At 31.2% G+C, this 12073-nt stretch overlaps 1 pseudogene; it reads left to right on the top strand.

Annotated features, from left to right (window-relative positions):
- Nucleotides 1–8945: 8945 nt before the first annotated feature.
- LOC112476847 lies at nt 8946–9064 on the top strand (annotated as a pseudogene).
- The last annotated feature ends 3009 nt before the right edge of the window (nt 9065–12073 follow it).

The raw sequence follows: 12073 nt of genomic DNA, 5'->3' as shown, positions 1-12073 counted from the left end.
AAATTGCTTAACTTTCCTGTAAAATACAGATAATAAAATACACATGATTAAATCACCTATCTCATAGAGTTGTCATCAGAACTATATGACATAATGCATGTAAAGCACTGGGAGAGCTATTTCACCATGTTTCAGTTTCGTTTTCTGAAAAACAGTAATTGTACACCAAAGTTTCAAGTCTTTTTTCTAACTAAAATTCTGTAAATGCCAAATATTTACTAAAAATTTTAGACTGAGTATGTATAAGTTCTCTGATAATGTCTTTCAAAACTAGACCATTGAAAAATATAGTTGGTTAATAAGATTGGGGTACCTCACAATGTCTCTCTCCTTACCTCATTATGATTCTGATGAAATGCTCGCCAATGTAAAATCATGACAAAGCTATTTCATGGGTGTGAACCCTGAGAAAACTACTTCAACATCAGTTTTGCGGGGGCTTAGTTACTTCCACAGATCATTTTTTGTTAGTTTCAAAATTCAGTGAGATTTCCACTGAATATTCTGGCCTCATGGGCAAATATGAATTTTTTGTAAGACCATCAAACTATTGATATATTTTTTACCAAAAAGAGATATGTATTAGTAATTTAAAATTTCCTTTGGCATTGAGGTTCTCTAGCACACAGTGTTTGTTTTTACTTTCCTTCATTAGTTCCATATTATATTTTACCTAGTAGGCAACAATAAAAGTCTAAAAGAAAATGGTTTTATTGTAGACAAATAATAGACTCTTTCTATACATTTTTAACTGGGAAATGATCGTTTTGTTTTAATGTGGAGAAAAAAGTTTTAAGCTATAATTTTAAAAAGCAGGTTATTTTTGATGTAAATTCCATTTAATACTAACAGGGTACTTATTAAAATTTATATAATGTTAGTAAAATGAACAATTTTCCACTCCTTGGGGAGAAAGGGAAGGAGAAAACAGATCTCACCTTTATGTTATGGAAAACTCCATTTTTGCAATATTAATACCCATTTCATGCTAATTCTCTTCAATTTTCAGTCTAACTTCTCATATAAAGCAAAGTGTCAATGATATGCTAGCAAGTTTTTGCATTTTTAAATAAGAGTGCCTTATTAAGTTAAGTATTTTCTAGGAAAATGATAACATGACATTTTTCCAAAGGCTAATCTACACAGAATATTTGAACAGGAAAACTCAACATTATACTGAACTTTAATATGTGCCCCTAAGAAGTTAAAAATCTTAATTATTTACTTAAAATTTTAATTATTTTTTTTACTTTGAGCCATAAATTAGAATAAAATAAACTGTATTTACATAATAAGATTTCATTTTAGAGGTGACGTTTATGTGAAAACCACATTGACTCAGGTCTTCTGTCACATGTTTTAATGCTGAGAATAATATGTATAGGAAAACTCACTACTTCCTAAACAGTACTTTTCACAACAAAGCATCCAACAAGAAACATCAGATCCAACATCAGATCCAACAGGAAAAGCACTGCCCTGCTTTGCTCTTGTCAGTTCAAGTCAGATGTTTAACATTGCTCACACGTGATGTTTTCTTGAGGCTTAATTTCCATTTAGTCCCATTTTTTAGAACAGCAATGGTGCAACTTAGCATTACAACACAAAAAATCCCAGCCACATAGTAAAAGCTGATGCAAAAACAAATGAGTAACATCAAAACCAGGCCAAAAGTCATATCCAAAAAAACGAAAAAAAAATTTTTTTAAGCTACAAATTTTAATGGAAACTTCTTCATTGGTTGGGTTCATAAACATGAAATTAAGAGTGGAGAAAGTCATTATTTTATTAACTTTGCTAAGTACTGAAAAGAAGCCAAGGCGAGCTTTTTATTTTTCCATAGGAAAGGCAGAGAATTTATAAATTACAGGGATACAGTTTACTACTTAGTGGTCTCTAATACTAAGTCCTATTAAAAGTACAAGTCAAATAATATTCTGTTTATTTATATTTTTTCTATTAGCTTTTGCCTTAATAGAATGTAAGGAATATCCTCTTTCAATTTTGTCATCATCTATTCCCTGAAGTGATATGCAGTTGGGGTTGAAGTTTACCTTTGTAGGTGAAAAACCACTGACAATTTTTTTTTTCTATAAGGAATGTGATTAAACCAATGTTTTAAATATCCAATGCTCTTAGACTCTAAGTTAATTTCAGATAAGAGATATTTTTTTCCTGGTACGACAGATTCTGATCAGAATAGACCTCCAATAAACACTGATTGACTTGAATGTGCCTTAGGAAGTAGGAATTAAGTCCCACATACATCCATTTTGCTATACCACACTTTTTCAAAGACAGTTTCTCAGTCTTAAAACAGTCAACAACATATTTCTGGCTCAGACATCTGTATAGCTCTGGCTAAATATTTTAATCTCTCCATTTTATTTCCTTTATCTACAGAAATACAAATATAGATTCTTAACACTATATGATTCATAGTAATATATTGACCATTAATGAAATTTGAGCACTAAAAGATATACTAGATATAAACCTATTAGTACAATGACTAGACAATAATGATATTTTTGCAAACTATAAATACAATGCAAATACAGAGAACGTATTTTGATGCAAAAGAATATTAGGTTGAAATTGAGTCTTTCAAGAATACTTTTGGGGTTCTATTAGAAAACACATACATACAAAGGTTATTGGGACACTTCTAGATTCTTTATAGAGAAGCTGCAATCATTTTTACATTTAATAAAAATTTTTATTCCAATTTCTGCTTTTTATTCTGCTTTCAAGACATATTGTGAGCAAATTCTACAATCAAGACATATTGTGAGCAAATTCTACAATTTCTCTGATCATATAGAATTATTGGAAAATATATTTAAAAATAGAATGAATGCATGGATCCTCTTAAAAACACACATGAGAAGATACTTTCAAGAATATTTGAAGAACTTAAAGCAGAAGAGATTCAAACTAAGAATAAAATAACATTTTAGGACACTTGTAAGAACCAACAGATGAGAATAAAATGAGAACCAAATAAAGAGAGAACAAACATGAGTTAATACTAGCAATGGTAGAAGGCCTCTGACGAAGACCATGGTGAAATGTCCAAAGCAGTCAAAGCCGAGAGATAATAAAGAAGACTAGATGCAGAGCCACTATCTCCTTTATTTTCTCATCTTATTGCAAATGTGAGGAACGTGAACTCTTGCAGTTCCTTCCCTCTCACCTTGGCTGACATTGCAAGAAGAAGTAGCAGGCAATTTGTTAAGAAATTGTGGATGTAAAGAAAAGCAGTCAAAGACTCCAAATTCTCTGAAAAGCATGGAGACCATAAAATCGAATAACAAACCAAAATACTCAAACATAGTGAAATAATAGTACTAAAGCAATCAGAAAAAGACTTTAAAACAAGTGTAATTAATGTTGCATCAAGAAATAATACAAAATAATAATAAAAAGAATACGTTAGCTACATTGGAGATAAATATAGTTATTGGGAAAAATGATGAATGGGCTGAATAAAATAATGTTTATAAATGAAGCAAGAATTAGAGGTCTGGAAATAATATGGAGAGTAGATATCAAAAGTTGATGTTAGCTTAATAGGAATGTTAAAAAAAAAATGGGAATAGAGAAAAATGAAGTTGAGAATTATAATTATGAAAGCAAAACTTGGAAGTCACCAAAAAGATAAAAACTATCATCAAGATTCTATCAAAGTGGTAAAGGGAAGTACTTCAAAGGATATTTTTAGGTAGAAATGGGAGAAGATAAAAACTGTTCCTGATGGTATTGTAGTAAGTATATTATACTCAATACTCTGGTTCAAATATACTTGTGGGTATGGTAAGTGTTATGCATAAAAAATAATAGGACTGAAAATAATCAGGCAATTGTCCTGGAGACATTTGAATGGAAACTTAAATAATGAGCCAAATGAGAACAAGCCAGCAATATATAGAAAGTGGCTCTCAGTGAAAGGATCCTGAGTGTGAAATGAGCTGGACACATTCAAGGCTCATTAAGATAAACATTGTGACTTCTATGGAGTATGCAAAGAAAAGGACAGAAGGGAGAAGAGATCAGAGAAAGAGAGACAAGAATCAAATCATATAGTATATTGCAGGCCATAAGAAAATTGGCTTTATTTCACATTCAATGTGAAGCCATCAGAAGGCTTTAAATAGGAAGTTGTGTGAATGAATATATACATTGAAAGATCACTCTAGACTCTTTATGGAGAATAGAAAACAGCATAGAATAAAGGAGGCATATTGGAAATTTATTTTTATATCAGTTGTTGAAAAGTCAGTTTGTCTTGTGGGTGTCTACTTTGAACAAAAAAATATGATGCAAATTTTATATAAATTCCAGTATTTTAAAATGTATTATTTCTAGTCAGTGTATAAGCTGTTATATGTATAATGCGACTTACAATGCATAATTTGATTTTTTTCCTTTCAATTCTCTGAGATAGTTTTATACTAATTCCTTAACACACATTCAACTACTTCTTTTGATGATAAATAATAAGACTTTGAAAAAATGGTTTTTGGGGTTTAAAGATAGAATTTAAAAGTGGGAAAGCAGATGACTCAAAACAAATACATCTTAAATACATTCATTGATCAACTATTACAACAAGAAAATAAACATTTACTACTTGTTATATATTAAATCTAATCTAAATACAATGATACTTTAATCTGAATTCTGAAGGACTAAGCTAGCTATCTTTTGAATTTTGCGTTCCCCAATGGCAGAAGCCTCTCCAATTAAAAGCATAAAATAGCTCTGGTTATTGAGTGATTACAAAGTGCTAAGCACTGGGTAAGTGCTTTACATACATTATCTCATCAAATCCTCCTGACTATTTGACTTGGGCATTGCTACTTCCATTTTTATATGAGGAAGTTCTGTCTCAGAAAGGCTGAGTCATTTCTTATGGCCAAATGGCTAATGTCAAACTTGAGATCCAAATTCGGGGACCTTTGATTTTAACCTCTGCTCTGTATTGTATTACATAAAGGAAAAGTAGCAAACCTGTTCCAATTTCAGTCTAGTCATTAAGGTAAATGAAATATTTGTGAAAATCCCTCACAATGCCTGACAACAGAGTTGAATCTGAATATATATATGTAATGTATAAATATTATCTATTTATACATATCTCTATCTATCTACAATCTCTCTATCTGTCTATCTATCTATCACCCTTTCTATCTAAAAATAAACTCATTTTTAGAAAAAAAATCTAAAACACAAACAAATGTATCTACTTTAACCAGAGATAGTATAAATGTGCCTTTTTTTCAAGGCTAATGACCATTTTGAACAACCATAATTATGCCAAATGAAGGAGGGATATAGGACTATTTGCCATGATTCTTAAATACATAGTTTTATTTTGCTATGTTCTTTTGTGTTTTGAATTTCTGAGACCAAGTTTACCTTTCATACTATCAAGTATAACTCCAATATCGGTTGTCTTTTTGTTGCCACTATTTTTACAAGTCCGTACTTCAAATTTATGCTTCTAATCTGCAGTGGACTGGATAAGTAGATGATTAAACTTATACAATTTTATTTTATTGAAGTAAAAATAAAAACATCAAAGTAAGAATCCAAGAAGGTCTTGTTAGGGCTAAAATCTGTAAATTTTAGTACATGACCTTGTGATATTTAGTTTAGCTTCAAAGAGTACTTTTGATTTAATCTATGATTCTTGATTTAGCTCTGGGTATCTAAGATAAGGAAGGAGGAAAATGACCTCTGAATGAGGAATTGTTAAAATTTAAGACATAGAACTTTCCCCCAATAATTAATTATATCACACTTTATAGGTAACAGTTCTGATTTTCTCTTTAGAATATGATAGCTTAGTGACTCTTCATAGCAGATAACAAAATTTAAATTCTAAAAAATATATGGTATCAAAAGTTAGTATAATTCTTTCATTTAGCAGCTCTGGGCGATCCCACACCATCTTGCTTCTGTTCTTGCTCTTATATCTCACATTGTCTCATATTATTTTTTCTGTTTTCTCTAAACTCTAAGATCCACTAAATATCTAATGACAATGGTTGCTTAGCACAGAGTTCTACATCTGAAAGCTGTTTGATAGAAGACAATGGACCAGTAAAGATAAATAAAACAATGAAATAGACAGCCAGCCCTCTGTCTATATTTATTTTCATAATCCTAAAGCCTCAGTATTTGCCTGGCATATCATAGGCACTCAATATAAGTTTCCTGAAGTGAAGACTTAATACATGAATCTAATTGACATTTTTATGTGAATGCCTCTTATTAAGACTTTGTGGTTTTAAGTTGAATTTTAATATTTTGAGTATTACTATTTCATAAAATTTCAAAGGCATTACATTAATCACATTCGGTATCTTTTTGCTCCCTTAAAAATTCCCCCACCTCAACTAAATTTTTTAAAGGAGAAAGAAATAAAAGCTATAAATCCACAATGAGATCATAAGAAGGGCCATCAGATAATGAGATTTCAACTAATTCATGGTTGTGTGGAAAGCATATAGGGGAGTGGCATCACAAATCATTGTGAAAAAGATGCATTATTTTTAAATGATATTGGCAAGATCAACTCATTATAAGAAAAAAATAGATTTGGGTATCTTCCTTACACCACATCCAAAAATAAACCAGATGGAATAAATATATACATGTGAAAGAGAAAATCACATAGCTAATAGGAGAAAATATAGGAGAATGTCTTCATGGTCTCAGAATAGAGGAAGAATCTTTTTGGCTTACTCTAGTCCAAAAACTGTTCTCATTTTACAATTTATATAATGTTTATTTCTCCTAAATCAGGATAAAAGTCAGAACCAAAGGTTGACTCCCAGTTCTGTTCTTTCCAGGGAATCGTTCTTCATTTATTTATTAGTGATACATGAGTTATCTTGAACCCTTCTGATCCTTGAAGACCTGGTTAAACCTGACCTGAAACACAATTTTACAGTCTGTAATTGTCCAGAACCTTCCTCACAGTTTCTGGAAGCTGCTCACACTTAGGTCCTTAGATGCCATTCTGTGCGTCCTTTTGTCTTGTGTTAGTACAGTAGATACACAGCCCCATCACTGATTTACATATACAACCATAAACATACAACACATGTAAACAGTCACGCCTACTCATAACAAACAATCCTATGTTTGGAACTTCATTCAATATCTCAGGAATAATGGGTGGAGTTACTTTAAATTCTATACAGCCTTCTGTCATCTGAGAAGCTCTACCCCCTTCTCTTTTTCTTCTAGATTGATGGGTATATTATTTTTACATTTTATTTAGAATATTTCCATCAACTTCCTGATCCCTGAAGATCTCAGTTTCTACTCTTAATCACTTGTCAAGAGATTGTGTGTGGGTGTGTATTCTTTGAATATATACATTTGATTTTTTAAAAGAAATTCTGATAGCAGTTACTAATAAGAATTTCCCAGCTTATCACAAATATGTACTGGCATAACTAACATTATACTATGTACAAAAAATGTTTAGTGACTCTTTGGATTAAATAGTCCAAGAAAGAAGGATGACTGGAATTAGTCTAGAAACTGGAACCTGGTTAGAGGTAGTAGACCTTAATCCACTGAGAACTGTTTACTGTTGTAATAATTAAGACATTGGACCCATGTCACCAATCTATATATAAGTAATGACTTCAGTGCAATTTGGAAGTTCATTTTCCTTACCACCCACAGAAAACATTCTAAAAAAAACCAAATGAACAAAGTAGAAGAAAAAGTTTCCTTACCACCCACAGAAAACATTCTAAAAAAAAAAAGCAAATGAACAAAAAAGAAGAAAAAGAAAAAGAAAGGAAGGAAGGAAGGAAAGAAGGAAGGAAGAAAGGAAGGAAGAAAGAAAGAAAAAGAAAGACTCCAATAAAAGTCTGTCACCATGCTGGCTCCTTGTCCCAGAACATCAAAATAAAAGTCTGTCACCATGCTGGCTCCTTGTCCCAAGGAAAGCTACTTAGGTCAACATAGAGGTACACATTTGGAAGGCTGGGGTGACATGGAGATGTCTTCAGTGGAGTGCTGCAAATGTGAGATGCCATTATTCATTCCCTCTACAGTCACCCAAGCACATGACATGAAGGCAGAGACAACAAAAGATCATAGCAGAGAAAAAAGCAAATAAGTACTCATTGTGAAAAGCTGATTTCTCAGAGGGTAGGGGGCAGTGAGAGGGAAGGTAGATGGGGTAAAAGGGGTCAAATATATGGTAACATTGAAGAATTAAAAATAAATTAATTTAATAAAAGAAAAGCTGATTTCCAGGTAAATTCAATACCTCATTTTAAGGAATTCTCAATGAACATATGTATGGTGAAATGTTAAATTTAATCAGCTCATGAACAGGTACCAACTCTTTTAATTTTATTTAGTCTTGGAAATTAATTTTTTGTGAAGATTATTTTAAATCAGTGAGAATTTGTGTAAAAACAGACTAAATAATCCCAAATAAAAGAGAGAAAGACATTTTCAGTGCAAATTATAGAAGTGACTTATTTGAATTGTGATATTTCAGTGAGTTCATATTTAACATGGAATGCTGCCTCCCTATAGTCTCTAGAGCTTCCTTAGAAAGAGATTAAGATAATTTATAAAATCTGCCATAATTATCTGTTTTAGCATCAGTTTGAATGCCTATAAACTAAAAGAAGCTGGAAAACATCATTTAGAAAATTCTACTCTCAGAACATCAAACTCCAAAGCATTGCTACTATAATCATCCTTACGAAATACCATGATGTCCTATCTCCCTAGTGACTTAATCTTAATGTATGTGATTCCAGGGGAAAGTGCCCAATTTAGCATGCCTTTCAGGGGCCCGGGCATTCTACCGAGGCTCCTGACATTAGTATCTTGGTTCCTAACGTAGTTGGTCATGAAGGAGAAACTACCTGCTCTTTCTTGCCAGTGCCATTATTTTAGTTTACGGCCATGCTACCTTGTACAAGCCTGATCCTGTCTGATCTAAGAAGCTAAGCAGGGTCGGGGCTGGTTAGTACTTGGATGGGAGACCACCTAGGAAGACCAGGTGCTGTAGGCATAAAAAATAAAAAAATCAGGGATTGTAAGCTGAAAGGTCCTTGCAGTCTGTAAGAGCAACCAAGAGTTGCCTCGCCTAAAAAAAAAAGATACCACAATGTCTTTATTTTATATTTTCAAAGTTCTCATACAACTTCTGGATATCCTAGTCTATGCTACTGAATATATGTTTTCTACATAAACTTTGTACTACACAGGAAAAAAAATGAACCAATCTCTTTATTAAACTAGCTAGTTTCAACTTTTCTTGAATTGGTGAACTTCTAAAATTCAGATTCTTTTTTATCCCCTCTTCTCATTAGAAGTAAATGAACTCTTCTCCTTATCATTATGAAAAACATGTAAAACTTTAGAAAATAGCTCAAGTATTATTTAGATATGACATAGTTCATTTTCATCTAAAAAATACATTGTTTCAATAATGTCTACTAATAAAAATAATATGTTGTTATTAAACATGAAGTTATTAATTACGTAAAGACCTCAAATATTTTGTCATTGTATGATGAGAGCACATAATTTCCTACAATAATTTTATAGGTTTAATAAAAATAAATTAACCAAATCTCTTTTTTCTGTTATGAGAGGCTATTTCTAAACATGTACTGTGACAGGTGACATCAAGATGGGGGACCCCTCTCTCCCATAAAAAGAAGCAAACACAATGAATAAACTATTAACCAATTAGAATAGCCATGGAAAACCTCTGTGCTACCATGAAAAGGCAGAAAAATACCTGTGGAGGGACGCAAAAATTGTTCAACATTTACAAATCAATAAATGTGATATATTACATTAATAGAATAAAGGATAAAATCATATAATTATCTCAAAAGATACAGAGAAAGCATTTGACAAACTTCAATATCCTTTAATGATAAAAACTATTAACAAATGAAGTATACAGGAATGTACCACAACATAATAAAGGCCAGCTATGGCAAGAGAAGAGGTAATATCATAATGGTGAAAAGCTAAAACATTTTCCTCTAAAATCAGGAATAAGGCAAGGATGCCTACTCAAGCGACTCCTAATCAACATAGTACTGGAAGTTCTCACCAGAGCAGTTAGGCGAGAAAGAAATAAAAGTCATTCAAATCAGGTAGAAAGAAGTAAAATTGTCTCTGTTTGCAGATAACATGATCCTATGTGTAGAAATTCTAAAGACTCCGTCAAAAATCTTTTAGAGCAAATAAACAAATTCGGTAAAGTTGCTGGATACAAAATCAACATACAAAAATTAGTTGTATTTTTATACATGGACAAAGACTACATGAAAGAGAATTTTTTTAATCTCATTTAAAATAACACTGAAAACAATAAAATACTTAGGAATAAATGTAAACAAAGAAGTGAAAGACCTGTACATATATCTGATAAGAGATTAATATCCAAAATATATAAGAAAATCATGCAATTCAATAGCAAAAATACAAATAATACCATTAAAAATGGTCAAAGGACCTGAATAGACATGTTTTCCAAAGAAAACACAAATGGACAATAGGTACCTAAAAAAATGATCAACATCACTAATCATCAGGGAAATTCAAATCAAAACAACAAGAAAATATCACCTTCCACCCAATAGGATGGTTATTATAAAAAGACAAGAGACAAAAATATTAGTAAGGGTGTGGAGAAAGGGGACTCTTGTATGCTACTGGTGGCAATGTAAAGTGGTATGTTTTTTAAAACAGTATGGCAATTTTCTCAAAAATTGAAAATGAAACTATGATACGATCTAACAATCTCACTTCTGGGTATATATTTAAAGTAAATGATCTCTGTACTCCAAGTTCACTGAGGCATTATTCATAATAATGTCAAAGTGACTGTTAACAGATGAATAAATAAAATTTTGTGTATCTACAAAGAACTATTATTTAGCTATAAAAATGGGCATTCTGCCATTCAAGACAAAGTGGATGAAACTGGAGGGCATTGTGTTGATTGAAATAAGCCAGATAGAGACAGATAAATACTGTATAACATCACTTTTGTGTGGAATCTTAAAAAAAAAATGTATTTTTGTTAATAGAAAATAGAATGGTGATTGCCAGAGATTGTGCATAGGAAATGAGGAGATATAGGCCAAAGAGTACAAACTTTTACTTAAAACAAATAACTTCTGAGTATATAATGTATGTCATGATGACTATAGTTATACAGTATTGTGTACTTGAAATCTGCTGAGAGTAAATCTTAAGTGTTCTCATCACACACAGAAAAAAGTAGTTAAGTATATGAGGCGATAAATATCTTAATTAACGATCATGGTAACCATATTAGAATGAATATGTACATAAAATCATCATGTTGTGTACTTTAAATATATACAATTTCATCATTTATATGTCTGTGATAACACTTGGAAAACATAATAAATTTGTATAATAAAACTATGAAATTATTAAATTTATTTTCCTTATTTATAGTTATTGAAAACCATAATTTATTTGTAGAAAAAATAAAATTAATCCAAGAAAGTATTTTTAAATCATTTTTGTTTCTTTTAAGTTAATGTAGAGAGTTCACCTTTAAAATATCCCGATATAACTACTATAAAATTTGGAAGGCCAAAGCTCCATTGTAGCAGCTTTATCTCTAATAAAACTCGAACAACTGCATTTAGTTCATGGCATAAGAGTTTAGGAAAAAATGAATTGAGATAGTTAAAATTATTTTTATAGCATTTCAAAGTTTAAGAGGAATAAAAAATAAATCTGATTTATGTTAAATCTAATAAAGAAGTATTTTAATTCATTGGATTTTTGAAAGTTCTAATGTATTTTTGCATCATCTTTAACAGTGGCAGGTCCTGTCACTCCTGATTAAAGAAGCTGAGATTCCTTTTTTTGAATTAACTCTTTTTTAAGAGTTTCAATATTTGAATGATGAAGAGAAAAGTCAGCCAAAGTTTTCAAACATTATCTGAGTTACTCAATAAAGAAGGAACTCATAGTTAAATTTTCTATATTTGAAAGACATTTTGGATTGAACTGGAGA

The sequence above is a fragment of the Pteropus alecto genome, unplaced genomic scaffold (genome assembly GCF_000325575.1).
Source record: "Pteropus alecto unplaced genomic scaffold, ASM32557v1 scaffold81, whole genome shotgun sequence".
Classification (NCBI taxonomy): domain Eukaryota; kingdom Metazoa; phylum Chordata; class Mammalia; order Chiroptera; family Pteropodidae; genus Pteropus; species Pteropus alecto.
Note: the sequence above shows the minus strand (reverse complement) of the source record. Positions and strands in the feature narration are given on the sequence as shown.